The sequence below is a fragment of the Serinus canaria genome, chromosome 3 (assembly GCF_022539315.1).
Source record: "Serinus canaria isolate serCan28SL12 chromosome 3, serCan2020, whole genome shotgun sequence".
Classification (NCBI taxonomy): Eukaryota; Metazoa; Chordata; class Aves; order Passeriformes; family Fringillidae; genus Serinus; species Serinus canaria.
The window spans coordinates 59,674,799-59,688,318 of record NC_066316.1 but is presented as its reverse complement, the minus strand read 5'-3'; positions in this window follow the sequence as shown (position 1 = coordinate 59,688,318).

Sequence of the window (13,520 nt, the reverse complement as noted above, 5' to 3'; positions counted from 1 at the left end):
ATATGGGAACAGTTCACTGTTCTGGGTATATGAAACTTCTTTATTCCAGCGTGTTATGGAGAAGATCCATCTTTCAGCATCAAAATGATTGACATTTCTGTTTCCACCTACTCTGTCACCAAAGAAGCCCAGTTCAGCACATCTACAGTGGTTTCATTCATGGATCCAAGACTGTGTAAGGCTTTTCATAAACAGCTAATAACTGTGACTGCCTCTAGATCCTCAGCTTGGGACACAGCAAGGGGTGTCAATTAAAAAACAGTGAAAAAACACACTCACCTGGGCCCTGCTCTGCTGAAAAAACCAACGTCCTTCTGAGGTGCCCTGCTCTGGGGACCAAGTCAGCCAACTTTAATTACCGCTCACACTTTGCAAATTCAGCCATAGTTTGAAAGATGGATTTGCTTGCCATATAATCCTACAGCAAGGTCCCCTGCTTCATTTTTCTGACATAAATTCCTGTGCATGTCAGTTTGTATTAAGATCATCATATTTGCTATATTTCTCCAATATTTCTGCAAACAGACTCACAAGCCCAGTGGAAGGGGTACTTAGAACCAAGAAAATAATAGTGAAAAATAAGAAACAATTTTCTGGATTACAAATGTGCATGAGTGAAAGTTTTGAACAACTCATTAGTCCTCACACACAGTTATTTTAGGTAAAAGAGAATTAAATTATTTTCTAACGAGAAAGAAAGTTGTTCTGTTTGACAAGGTAGTAATGAGTAGAGGCTTTTTTTACTGCTGCTGCTGCTGCTGAAAGCAATATAAATGCATTTTAAAAAACCAAGTAAGATCCATCTCTTTCACAGGCAGAAAACAAACTAGCAAGTAGTCTGCAAGCAGTATCTTCTCAATGTTTCTTTTATGCATTCTAATACTTTTGTCTAGAAGTGAGCAAGTAAAAATAGGTTTTGTTTTAATACATTGCAAACTTCATTTCAATGGTGGAAAGAAGACAAAATCTTCTTGCCATTTTAGCATGAAAGCACATAAAGATACTGTAGAAAGGGTTGCATTACAAATGTATGAAAAATCAGAGTGGTCAGACACTACTGAAATAAAGCTCACTTCAGTATACTTTATATTTCTAACTACAGAAATAACTATGTGACAGGATAAGAAGGACAGGAATACTTTTTTGGAGCAAAAAAAGATTAAATGCTCCAGATGTACAAACATTTTGATTATACTCTTTTCCAACTGTCTCCCTACTCAATTTTTGGAAATTGCCAGATGCTACTAGAAATCTTTTTATACTTGTACAGTGCATATTTCATTGCTAAAATAGAATTAACATACAGAGCAGCAAATAGGGTTATCTGTCTCTCATCAGTGTTGTACCATAAACATACCAGATTTTCAGCTGGAAGTAAGAATTATGACAAAGATCTCTAGAGATCCACAGAGACTGACAGGATAGTATTGACTACACCAAGAAGAAATGGAAAACAATTTGAATGCTGTAGAGCCTCCTCAATACCTTTGACTTACAGTATACTTTTAAATTTAAGTAATTCCCCTTAATATCATATCAGAAACACCTTTTACTGACACTCCTTCTTTAAGATGTTCCATGGTTGGTTTTCAGTCTGGTGTTCAGTGGTAGCAGGTGAGGATCTCCATATTAACAAAAAACCTGGATCTATACGGTCTCTCTATTCCCTGCTGAAAGTCAGGGCATCTCAGATGCAGAATTAAAGGCTAGCACAGCTTTCATCTCTTTAAAGCAATGGCAAACCCTTGTGTGAATGAGTTCCAAATACTTGAACAGAATTTTTTTTCTTACTTTCCTAAGAAAACCCTTTTTTCCTAAGGACCTGAAAGGGCCATGAAGGGTGCAGAGTTGGCAGACATCGGCAAATATTCTATTCATGAGAAAAATGTTAAAAGCTGGGATAAATGTAACTCTCTATCTCTTTTGTATTCATTTTTAAGCAAGCTGATGTCTCTGAATCTTTGCAGAAACAGATTTTGAGTCTCAATCTGCATGTCAACCCGTTCATGATGAGAAATCTGTAATTCAACCCACCCTGAACTACAACTGCAGCAAGACCTTGTATCACTGGTAGAAAGGATGTTATTGATGGCATCATCTAAATTATTGCTGCTTGATCCAGCCTAATGAAGAAGATCTGGAAGTGTTACGAATATTCAACATAGTTGAATTCAACATTCAACAAATGAACAATGCAACAAGTGCATTTCATAAATCTCCCTTCTTTCATGCAAATTGCTGCTCCTGTCTGCAGAAGTAAGAAGTGACTGATTATGTTGGCACAAGATACTTTTATTATTGGAGGGCTTGAATTACTTTCCCTTCTGAGATATTTGGATAAATGGCACTGCTCCACCATTGGCAGAGCAGGGGATGGGGAGTAGAATGTTTCCTCCTAAGCTGCAAGTCCTACAATGTGCTGAGTAGTAGATGCTGACTCCATCTCTGCCATAATTGTGAGACTTTGGCAGTTCACGCCTCCACCAGCCCTCTGCAACTCCTCCAAGACCAACAGCTCAAGAGCCCCACACAGGCTGTACCTAGCTCATGTTACTCCAAAAGGTCTAATCTTTCTCCTGCCACCACTGCCAATACAGTTTGTAATTTCTATCAGCTCCTTGGCCTGTGAGACATCAGCAGCTCATGAGGACACAGGAATTGCCACTTTCCGTCAGGCTCCATCTACAGGCGGATGCAGAAGGCAGCCACTGACACGTCCGTGTTAGGTTTCAAGACACTGCACAAAGCTGACAAGAACTCCTGGGTCCCCATGGATGACCCGACTCAGTCCTGCCTCTGGCAACTGCAGGATGGCCCATATCAATTGAACAAGGAGAAGGAGCTCTCTTCTGAAATTTCAACACAGCAGAATTTCTCATAGACTGGCCTTGCTCCCACTTTTTCCTAAGATCTGGAAATTATGTTTAAAAAAAAAAAATCTCCGTCTTCCAGGGAAAGGATTCTTCCCATTGGGACACACATATAACACAAGAGAGTTTACAAAAACAGAGCAAAACCTATATGCACCTTTCCCAGCTGCTTTCATTCCCTAAGCTTTTGTCTGAAACCACTTCCTTCTTATTTGTTTCTGCTAGCCTGGTGTAGCTTATATGTCTGTGGGGCCCAGAGGGAGCAGGAAGAGCCCCTTCCCAACAGAACAAACTAACCAAACCTACACCTCTTCAGAGACATGAAGAGAAGCTGATCTTGTTCACCTCAAAGCAAACAAGGTCCAATGTCAGCCTGCTGTCCCTTCCATCTGAACAAACCAAAGTTCAGTCCAAACCATGTAATAAGCAAGTTCAGATTTTCCTTCCTTTGCTACATCATAAGAGCCTTGTTATTTCTATAAACCTTCAAATTCTCATTTTGATTGATATTGATTTCACAGTGTTCAATTTCACTGAATGTTTCCTTCTGCCCATGTAATAAAACAGGGAATGGTATTATTTCATTGTGGATTACATTTCACAGCATAAATCTTTGTTGAAACCTCTTTTGGATTACAGAACTGAGACAATCTCATTTTCTACAATGCTGAGGAAAGAAACTGAGAAGCTCAGTCTGCCATGCATGCTATTCAAAGTGCATATTTCAGGACTGCAGGGTTGATATTTGTTCAATACAGGTGGGCGGCTTTGTTTTGATTTGCTTTTAATAGATTCTCCTGGAATGTGAAGTCCAAACAAGGGCACAGAAATTTTGAAAAAGTAGCCATTTAAAAATGTGCTCAAGTGTCTACGTTCAGAAATTGCTGGACCAGTTAGTTGCCTCCAGCTGCCAAAGACACTCCAATACAATATAAAAAGGAAGTATTTTCCACATGAAAACTATGAAAGCAAATTAATAAAAAAAATTAACTTTTTCCGTGAAAACAGCATAGAAAATTATGCCAAATGATTTGCTAAATACAAGGAAAGAAAAAGAAAAGGTGCTATTTACTGTATGTTGATGGCTACAAAGAATCATTGATTGACTGGTTGCCAACCAGTCTCTCACTGTTTAGATGTCACTGTAATGACTGTGTAGGATCACAGTTTTAGGGAAAACAGGGACAAACCACAAAGTCAGAACCAAGTTTCCAATGGGACACATCCAATATTAAGAAAACAGCTAGTAATAAACTAAATTTTGTAGAAAAATTGACCCATAAAAGTTAGAACTGGCCCTTCTCTTCCTTCATAAACTTCAGTGAAGTCCCAGAGACAGCTAGGTTGAATAATTCTGCTTACATCATGTTTTCTGTTTTTCTGATATAAGATTAGTCAGCTTTTTCTGGCAATTATTTTTAGTTTTGGTTTTGTTTTGCCTTTTTTTTTTTTTTTTTTTTTTTTTTTTTTTTTTGTTGGGTTTCTTTTCAAAGGCAGCTGGCTACACTTTGAGGACATTCTGAAAGGGAGTAAGAACAATCTATTCCTGGGATAAGGTACCCAAGGATTTGCTCTATTAGGGCAAATTTGCAGCGGTCTCTACTTTAGAAAGAGTATTTAAAATAGATTTAATAGTTCCCTTCAAACTTTGTATCACACTGCCCTCAGTCTTCTGGAACTGCTGCACGTCTCCCAGTGAAACCAGATATCTACACTAAACCAATGGGTAAAACTAGGGCTCTGCATTGAAGACCTGGCCATTACTATAACTTCTGAGATTGGTGTCTGTATCCAGCACTAAAAACTACTTTTTCCTTGTTCTCACACACCCTTGCCAGAGGGTGGACATTGATAAGGGACCTATTAAACTGAGGGAAGCCAAAAGCAGACAAAAGCCACACTGAAACCAGTGAGCCAAGGCATTCCTGACACCGTAAATACTTAAAAGTGGTACAGAATGTCAGAGGAGAAATAAATTAATAGCTCAAGGACAGACCATTTGTGCCTATGCTGTTTCATTCAGAAATGAATGGCATGTGTGGGAAGCTGGACACAGAGGAAAAAGGATTTGAGAAAGACTGGGTAATTACAACAGTTGTTTAACATTTCCAAGCAGCTCTTTGGATGATCATTTAGGAGAATGAAGAGACAAAGCTTAAAGGCAAAGGACTGCTGATGGTTTGCAGTCTCTGTGTACACTGAATGTCCTGTAGCAGCTTAACTGAGGAATTACAACAGCTGCCCTTCCTCCTTTCACTTCCTCTGGCTGCCTTCAGGGTCACTGGGATGCTGAAACAGCATGATGGGCTGGAACACAACATAAGATGTGGAAAGATAAGAAAGACAGAAAACAGAAAATACACTCTTTTTAAATGGGAGGGAAGCAAAGAAACGACGTGAGGTTTTGAACAGTTCAAGAGAGTGTTGCATTCCACCTAGACAGGGTTTTTTTACCGTAGTAATTAATAATTAAATTGTGAAGAAGCAGAGGAGCAGCGTCAGGGCAAAACCTTGACAAGAAAGCCAACAGTCCAATGAGACTCAGCTTCTCAAATGCTGCACTGAGGGACCCCATCAAGACACACACCCTGGAGGGAGACAGTACTGACCCTCCTGGGCACACCACTGACCCTCATGAGACACTGGCTGTTCCTAAAAAATCGCTCAGAAAACAGGCATTTACTTCACTCATGCACATTTGGATCTTATGCAAGAGCCCCTGGAGCAAGCTCTTGGTGGGGGAAGGGATGGTGGGAAGCTTTTCTGCAGTTTCACGTGGGGCCTCAATGTGAACTGGAGTGAGAGGAGTCAGTGCTTCAAAACTCACACTGGCTCCTCCAATACTGCCTTTACACTCGAAAATCCTCCACGTCCAGAGTCACCGTAACTGCACAGCTGGGGGAAGGGAAATAAAACCAAAACAATTTGGTTGTTAACCAAATTGCTAACCATGATAAATGGTTATAAAATGCTATCTAGAGAGCACAGATGCTCCTGCCTTGGTTTACCAAAGCACACCATGACATTAAACTGTCAGGATGCAACTATGTCAGAGCCCCAGACACTTTCTCTTTACCTGAATTCCAAGAGGGAATTGATGTGCTTTTGTGAAGTGGGAGCTACTCCATCAAGGAGCCCAACAGAGACTGGCAGCAAAGCTAAAAAGCAAAATAGTTAAAAGGCAAAGAAAAGCAGAGATGTCCACATGTGGCAATCAGATCCTTTGAGTAGCACAGTACAGGGAAGGTATCAGAAGAGAATAGAAGGGTCTTAAAGCTGCACTGATACTGCTGAAGCAAAATTTACATATATATTTTTTAGCAGCAGTAGAGGCATTTGCATTCAAAGGCAAACTCGACAGGGATCTGGACATTCTTTAACTCCCTTCACTGTGTGCTATGCGCTAGAACAGTTCAAAGGAAAAGGCCAGGTCTGCTCATCCTACAAACAATATCCAAAATGCCAATCATGGCCTCAGACTCGAAACAAATACCCTGTATACTGCAAAAAGAGAGAAAGCAGCTGAGGCACAGCTTAGAGGCCTGAAGTAGCAGTAATTCCTCATGGGCAGCAGGACTCTGCTGAGGCTGGGCTAGGCATGAAGCTTCGCTCCAGGGCAATACAACAGTGTTAGCACCAGCGACTTCCCTGGCTCAACTTGCCCAAGACCAAAAAAACGTTGATAAGCAGCAGCAGCCTGTGTGTCACAGCAGCTTTATCCATGTGCCAGAAACTGAGAATCCACTTGATGTGCTCAGAGAGTTTTTCAGCTGGATGCTAACAGCAATACATGAAGTCACCACGATTGCAGCCCCCTCCCATCATGAATAAGCCACAGTCACAATACAGTGAAAGAGAGGAAGAAACTGAATACATCTGCTGGATATCACACAAAACAAAATGAAGATGGAAGTTGATCCAGAGGTAAAAGATTTCCCATGCAGACATCTGCATGACTGTCTTTTTTGTCTCTGTGTACATCTCACTTGGCCACAGGGCAGAAAATTATATGAGTAACAATCTCTTTGACCAGGCTGAGAGGAACACAGGATAGAGATGCACTGTGTAACGATGACTAGAAGTCTTAACATGTACACACACACACACACACACACACGGATTTGATGAAGGATATTACTATGACAAGTATATTGAACCCCTGGAAGTAGGGACCAATAGGCTGCAGAACAGTAATGGATAAAAATTGCATGCACAAGGGAGTGAGACATGCATGCACTGAGAAACAACAGATTCCATATAAAATCCACAGATTTCATTGGACTTAAGTTCTAGGCAGAGAGAGAAGTAGATTGTGGTGCATGGGACCAGCCACAAGAAAGAGGCTTGGAGGTCAGAGGCTACAAGCTGAACAATCAAGATGCCAACTATTCCTAAGCTTATGTCTTATGTAAGACACAAAGCTACACATGAAACACATAAATAATTGCCTTGCAGAGCAATAACTCAGAAAATGCACAAGGGGCAAAGCTGGCTTGGTTCTGAGGTATGTGCAGGATCTGGTTCCAAATGCTGCAGAGATCATTCTGCTATTCCCCAGATATGCCAAACTGCAGGAGCAGCAACAGTACATTCCCACATATCAGAAAACTGCATTTTCTTTAAGTGAGACTAAATGTAAAGGGATAGAAAACCAGCTATTTAAAAAAAAATAAACTTCAAAGATATAAGTCAACAATTAAAGTTTGCAAGAGGCAAAAACACTGTAATAAATGCTAAATTAATTAATATATTAAACCCTTTTGTTATTCAATCATTCTAACAAAAGAATGAATTCCTTGACAATTTAAAGACATGTCTATCCAGGAAATACATTTTTTAAAAAAATCAAACCAAGCCCACCAAGTCATATTTGATGTAAGATAACAGTGAGCCCACAGCAGCCCAGGAAAGGCTTTTGAGGAACAACTTGTTACACTGGCATAAAACCAAGTTACTCTTTTCTCAGTACTAGGAGGTCTGCCAAATTCGTAGGATCAATAATTAACCTGTAAATGGAGTGACTGAAGAAGAGACCACAACAAAAAAATGAAATTAATTCTCTGCATCTATCTTTCACACATTTGCATCATATACAACAGTGTGCAATTGCAGCCCAGAAGGCCAGTTGTGTCCTGGGCTGCATCCAAAGCAGTGTGGGCAGCAGGGCAAGGGAGAGGATTCTGCCCCTCTGCTGTGAGACCTTCCAATACCTAAGGGGGCTTACAAAAAAGGAGGTAGTGGAACTTTTTATATGCACAGATAGCGATAGGACAAAGGGTAATGGCTTTAAATGGAAAGAGGGCAGGTTAAGATTAGATGGTAGGAACAAATTCTTTACTGTGAAGGTGGTTACACACTGGAACAGGTTTATCAGCGAAGTTAGAGATGCCCCATCCCTGGAAATGTTCAAGATCATGTTGGGTGGGGCTCAGAGCAACCTGGTCTAATGAGTGACATCCCTGCCCTTGACAGGAGGGTTGGAACTAGATGATCTTTGAGGACCCCTCTGACCCAAGCCATTCCATGATTATTAATTAGCTCTTTAGGATTTACAGGAGGACTCTAGAGGAGTTATGTCACGCTGAATTTCAGTAAAACATTGTAACACAAATTCAGGAAAATAACACTGGCTAATTACCAGCACCAGATGGTCTTTACCCACAAATTAAACAGAGCTAAAGTATGACAAAGCTGAAGTGTTAAATGCAGTAACCTGTAACAGAAGATAACACAATTCTTTCATAAAGTCATGACTCATGGACCTATTATAGAGTTTCTGAGGAATTTTGTAAGCATGTGCATAAGGAAGACACAATAAAAATTAACAACAAATTTCTTAATTAACTTGCTGTGAGATAGAAAAAAAAAAAGAAAGAATTTAAAAATGTGTTTATATGGGTAAACAAGTTTAAAAGACAAGAAAGAAAAGGAAAGAATGCAGTCATATTGCAGGCAGGTCACCAGTGAAGCACTTTGAGCCCATGCTGTTCAACATACACCTGATCTGAAGTGATCTCAAAGAACTGATAAGGTAGGTTACTGACACTGAATTATTGAAGGCTTTAAAGAAACAAACAGCAGAGAGCTTCAGAGGGACCTCATGATACTGGTGACCTCATGCCTGGTGAAAAAACAGCAGATTAAATTCAGTGTTAAGTACACAGCAACTGAGAAAATGAGAAAAAGTCTCGTACTGTATTCACAGTCACTGAATCTGAATTACCACTGGACATGAAAGATCACTGCATTAATAACTATGAAAATGTTGACTCAGTGATTAAAACTGAAGAAAAACAAAACCAACCAAACAAACCAAAATAAAAAACCCAAACAAACAAACAAACAAACACACACAAAAAAACACCAGAAAAAATCCCCAAAACCAAACAAGTATCAAAAGTCATCAAAGTACAGAGAAAATCAAAATTACTCTCCCACCTCCTGGTAAGATGTGAATGCAAGGTATGTTTCTGATTTCCTCTTACCTGAGATGATAGAGTAAGAAAAGGTTTAAGAAGGGCAACAAAAATGACCAAAGTTCAGCAATGGCTTTCAAAGACGATGTTACTCTTTGACCAGAGGCGAGGACAATCAAGAAGATCTGTGAAACCATAAGTAGCATGGCAAAGGTAAACATGTAGGGCTGTTCCTTGAGCAAAGAAATCCCTGCCAAAGCCAAAGGGACAATTCAGTTACAGTGTGAAACCTACTCCCCTAGGATGTAGTGAATGCCATGAATTTATAGGGATCCAAGAGCAATAAAGAAAATTAGTGGAAGTAAATCTCATTAAACCTCATTACCTCAGTAAACCTCAGGCACATGGTGTGATTCCTGGGGCTGTCCTATGCAGTGCCAAGAGCTGGACTTTGATGATTCTAGTGGATCCCTTCCCAGTCAGGATTTTCTGTGATTTTGTGATGGCTATGGAACACAGGGAAGTGACAAGCTACCTGAGAAAGCGTACTGGGGAACTACAAAAAGGTTCTTGTTCCATGCTCCAGTCCTTCCTCAAGCATTCACTGTTGACTACTGTCATAGAGACACAAGTAACAAAACTAATCTGACCTTCAAACTGGCCAAAGGCAGTCTTGCTCACAGCCCACAAGTTTTGCTGAAAAACTCCAACTTTGATTCAGAGATGAGAGGGTGAGATGGCAAGCAAAAGCGCATGCTTAAACACAAGTTGAAACTTCAACAAAGCTTTCCAAGTCCAATGACATCATGCTGAAGCAGCCAGCACTGATCACTGCCAATTCTGCTAATGGCATGGATGAGGTCATTTCTCTCCAAAAACAGGCAGTCACTCCCCACTCAGCAATGCTGGAGAAGCAGTGGGTCACCCTTCAACACAGCGTACAGACACACTTCCAGCAGCAAACACTCCTACACACAGACTGAGACTTCCTGTGCTCAGGAACGCCTTTTGGAGCATCCCTTGAGAGCATGAGGTCCTCTTAAAGCATACTTGTTTGGAACAGCTATGACTTTTGGGCTTACATGGATGAAAAGTATTTTTGGCCTTTTCCTCTGTACAAAATGTAGGTGAAGCATGCTGGCACAGATGGAAACACCATAAGGGTAGACTTTTTTACTGACTGCTCAAATAATGCTAAAGGGCTTTATAAAAGAGTAGGAGAGTTAAAATTACCTAAAAGTAAGAGAATAGACAAGCTAAGAACAGCTACTTTAAACAGGATTGCTCACCCTCTGCAAGAAACCTTCAGGAAGTTATTTTGTAAGCTTAAGGACATCTCACCAGTACAGAGACTTGTAAACAGTGCCTAATAGATAGACCTGGGATCCCAGTGCTGTCATCATCAGCATACCTAATTATGCAGTTTACTAGTACATTTTATGCACTAATTATTTTTTCCTAGAACCAAGTGTTTTTAGAATTTACTACCCCACAGCTACAGGTGCATTGACAGAAAAAAAAAAAGTTTATTCCTAGCATTACTAATGGATTTTCACTGGTTGAGCAAGTATTTCTGTACTTGCTACATTCCTCTTTATCATGATCCAAGAGGATTTGTTATAAGCAACTTAGAAATTCTTTGGAAAAAATTCAGAGCAGAGTATTGCAATCCTGTGTATTCTATTCATAAACCCCGAACACCCACATTGTAGTTGTACAGAAAAAAACTATTGATGCTGAGCTTTCACAATAATTTTCATTATTCCCAACAACAGCAGCATTCAAAGAGAAAAAATTAGCCAATTTAAAAAGAAAAAAAAGAAAGAGAAGAAAACCTTCTCAGCCTCACGCTGTTCTCCCTGCCTTTAAATGCCACTAACACCACCTACAGATCATCTCCTCATTCCAGGGTGGGGAATGTGGGTATTTTCTTCTGATTCCTCCTAGAAGACCTGTGGTGAAACTGGAATGGAATGGAATGACAGACACACATTTGTCTGCATGGAATGACAGATGTGTTTGGTCGACAGAACTGCCACATTTTCTCAGCTTGTAGAGAACTGGATTAAATAAAAATCCTCTTCTGAAGGATTTCATTTCATGTTCACATACTGGCCTATCATTAGCTTAACAATACTTCAACAGTAAGACTTTCATTAAGTAAAAACCCCGAATATCAACAGAATAATTTTCTCACATTTCCTTCTATCACCTAGCCAAGGCAAAAATGTAAGGAAAATCAGGATAACCTCTCAGCAAAGACCAATAAAAAATGAGAACACATCATCTTGGTGGAAAAAATTGAACCATTTAAAAGGTAACTGCATAATATGTTTTCTGAGCTACTTTTTTTTTCAAAACCTTAACTGAACTCCTACCTATGTCATAATTGTCTGTTCTTTCATTGCTAAACACCATGAGAAGAAAAATATTTTTTTCAGTTCACAATGGCACAATAAAAGCACCAGCAGCCATTTTTGCCAGTGCTCCGAAGTTGCACAATAAGGTTTCAGTCTTATCATAACCCAAGAAATGCTGCTTATTTCAAGATCAACAGTAATCCAAATAGCTATCACCTGGCTGCATTGTAAGATTTTGCTGTCATGGAAGCAAAACGCTGCACTGAATGAGGCTGATGCACAGCAAGCAGACGGGAATACTGCAATGGACACCTCTCTGCTCTGCCTTTCACAGCCATGCAAAGCCCCATGACAGCCTCAGCATGACTTCACCTACTCAGGTTCCTGCTGGAAGAAACTCTCTTTGTGCAGGCTGAAGGAGAGTTATGAATAAAGACAGCTTTTGGCAGACTGTAGCAGAGGAGGAGCATCCAGAACAAGGGCCCCGAAACTCATTTGCCTTACAACTCACAGAGCAAAACGTGGGAACATATTAGAATATAATAAAGACAACTAAATCAGGTAATACACAGTAAAAACTTCAACTAAGCCAAAAATCAGAAGGTGGCAAGATTTTAACAAAAATATTCTTCTGAGACTAGGGAGAAAAGAGAATAAGCAAAAAACCAGTTTCTAGCTGCTAATCCAACACAGCTCAGAGTTTGGCACCTCAGACGTTTCCAAGAAATTATGTGTTCCTGCATTTATTCTGGATCATTTGGAGTGTGTTGTACATCTGCAACTTGACAAGCAGCAAGGGATATCCAAAACCACTCAAGGCTGTGATTTTCTGCTGTGCAAAGCTTTGTCTAGTCTCAGTTTTGCCGTGTCCAGAGAACTGGACATCGAAGCTGATGTACCATCTCAGACACATGAGTTATGCGCTGCATCACCAGCATTTTCTCATTTTTAATGCATGAGAAAAATGCATTAAACTAAACACATGACATGTATTTAGTTTACTGCATCCTGGTGCAGCTGCCAGGCCACCTGAAAGCAGACAGGCGGCACACAAGGTGAGCACTCTTCCACCCGGAATCTCCAAACGCCCTGACACAAAATCCCGCCGGCTGGCTGCGAGCTCCAAGAGCAGCTTTCCTCCCCGGCCGGCCAGAGCCCGGCTACGATCTCTCTCCTGTCTGCGCTCCGGAGCCCCAGAGAAAGTGGCGCTGTCGCTGTGACCCCGCCGCAGAGCGGAGCGGAGCGGAGCGCGGCCCCGCACCGCCACCTGCCGCCGCCCCGCCCGGCTCTGGAAACACGGACAAAGCGGGGGCGGGCCGGGACACCGAGCTACAGCCGCCCGTGGCCGCTCCCCGGGGCTTCTGTTCCCGACGGCGGCCTCGCACAAGGAATAGAGAAGCCGTAGGAATGACCCTCCGCTTGTCCCCGGCAGGCGCTGAATGACAGCGGACGGCAAAGGGACATCCCCGAGTGTGGATAACCAGGCGGTGTCACCGCTCGCAAGGCACAGGGAATGCCATGGGAAAGGAGCACAGAACTGGCTGCCCTGCAGGACCTGATCTAGCGACACAGCATGCGAGCAGACTGCTCACGGGAACCAAGACAATTTGTTCTCAAGGGTAACCACATTACAGAGGCACAATGATGACACAGAGGGCAAAACTCATTCCGTAAGTGAAATACAGCCACTGAGACTCTCAGTGCAAATAAGCATTAGTTATTGGTTTTACAGTGCCACAGGGGGAAGGAAGGATCCTTTCAGTCATCCCAGAATGGACTACCAAGGAGTAAAAATATCTGCAGAGCTTTTGAACCACCACCACCACCTCCTATGATACATGAATGGCAAGTTGCATTCCCACGATGGTTTAAAA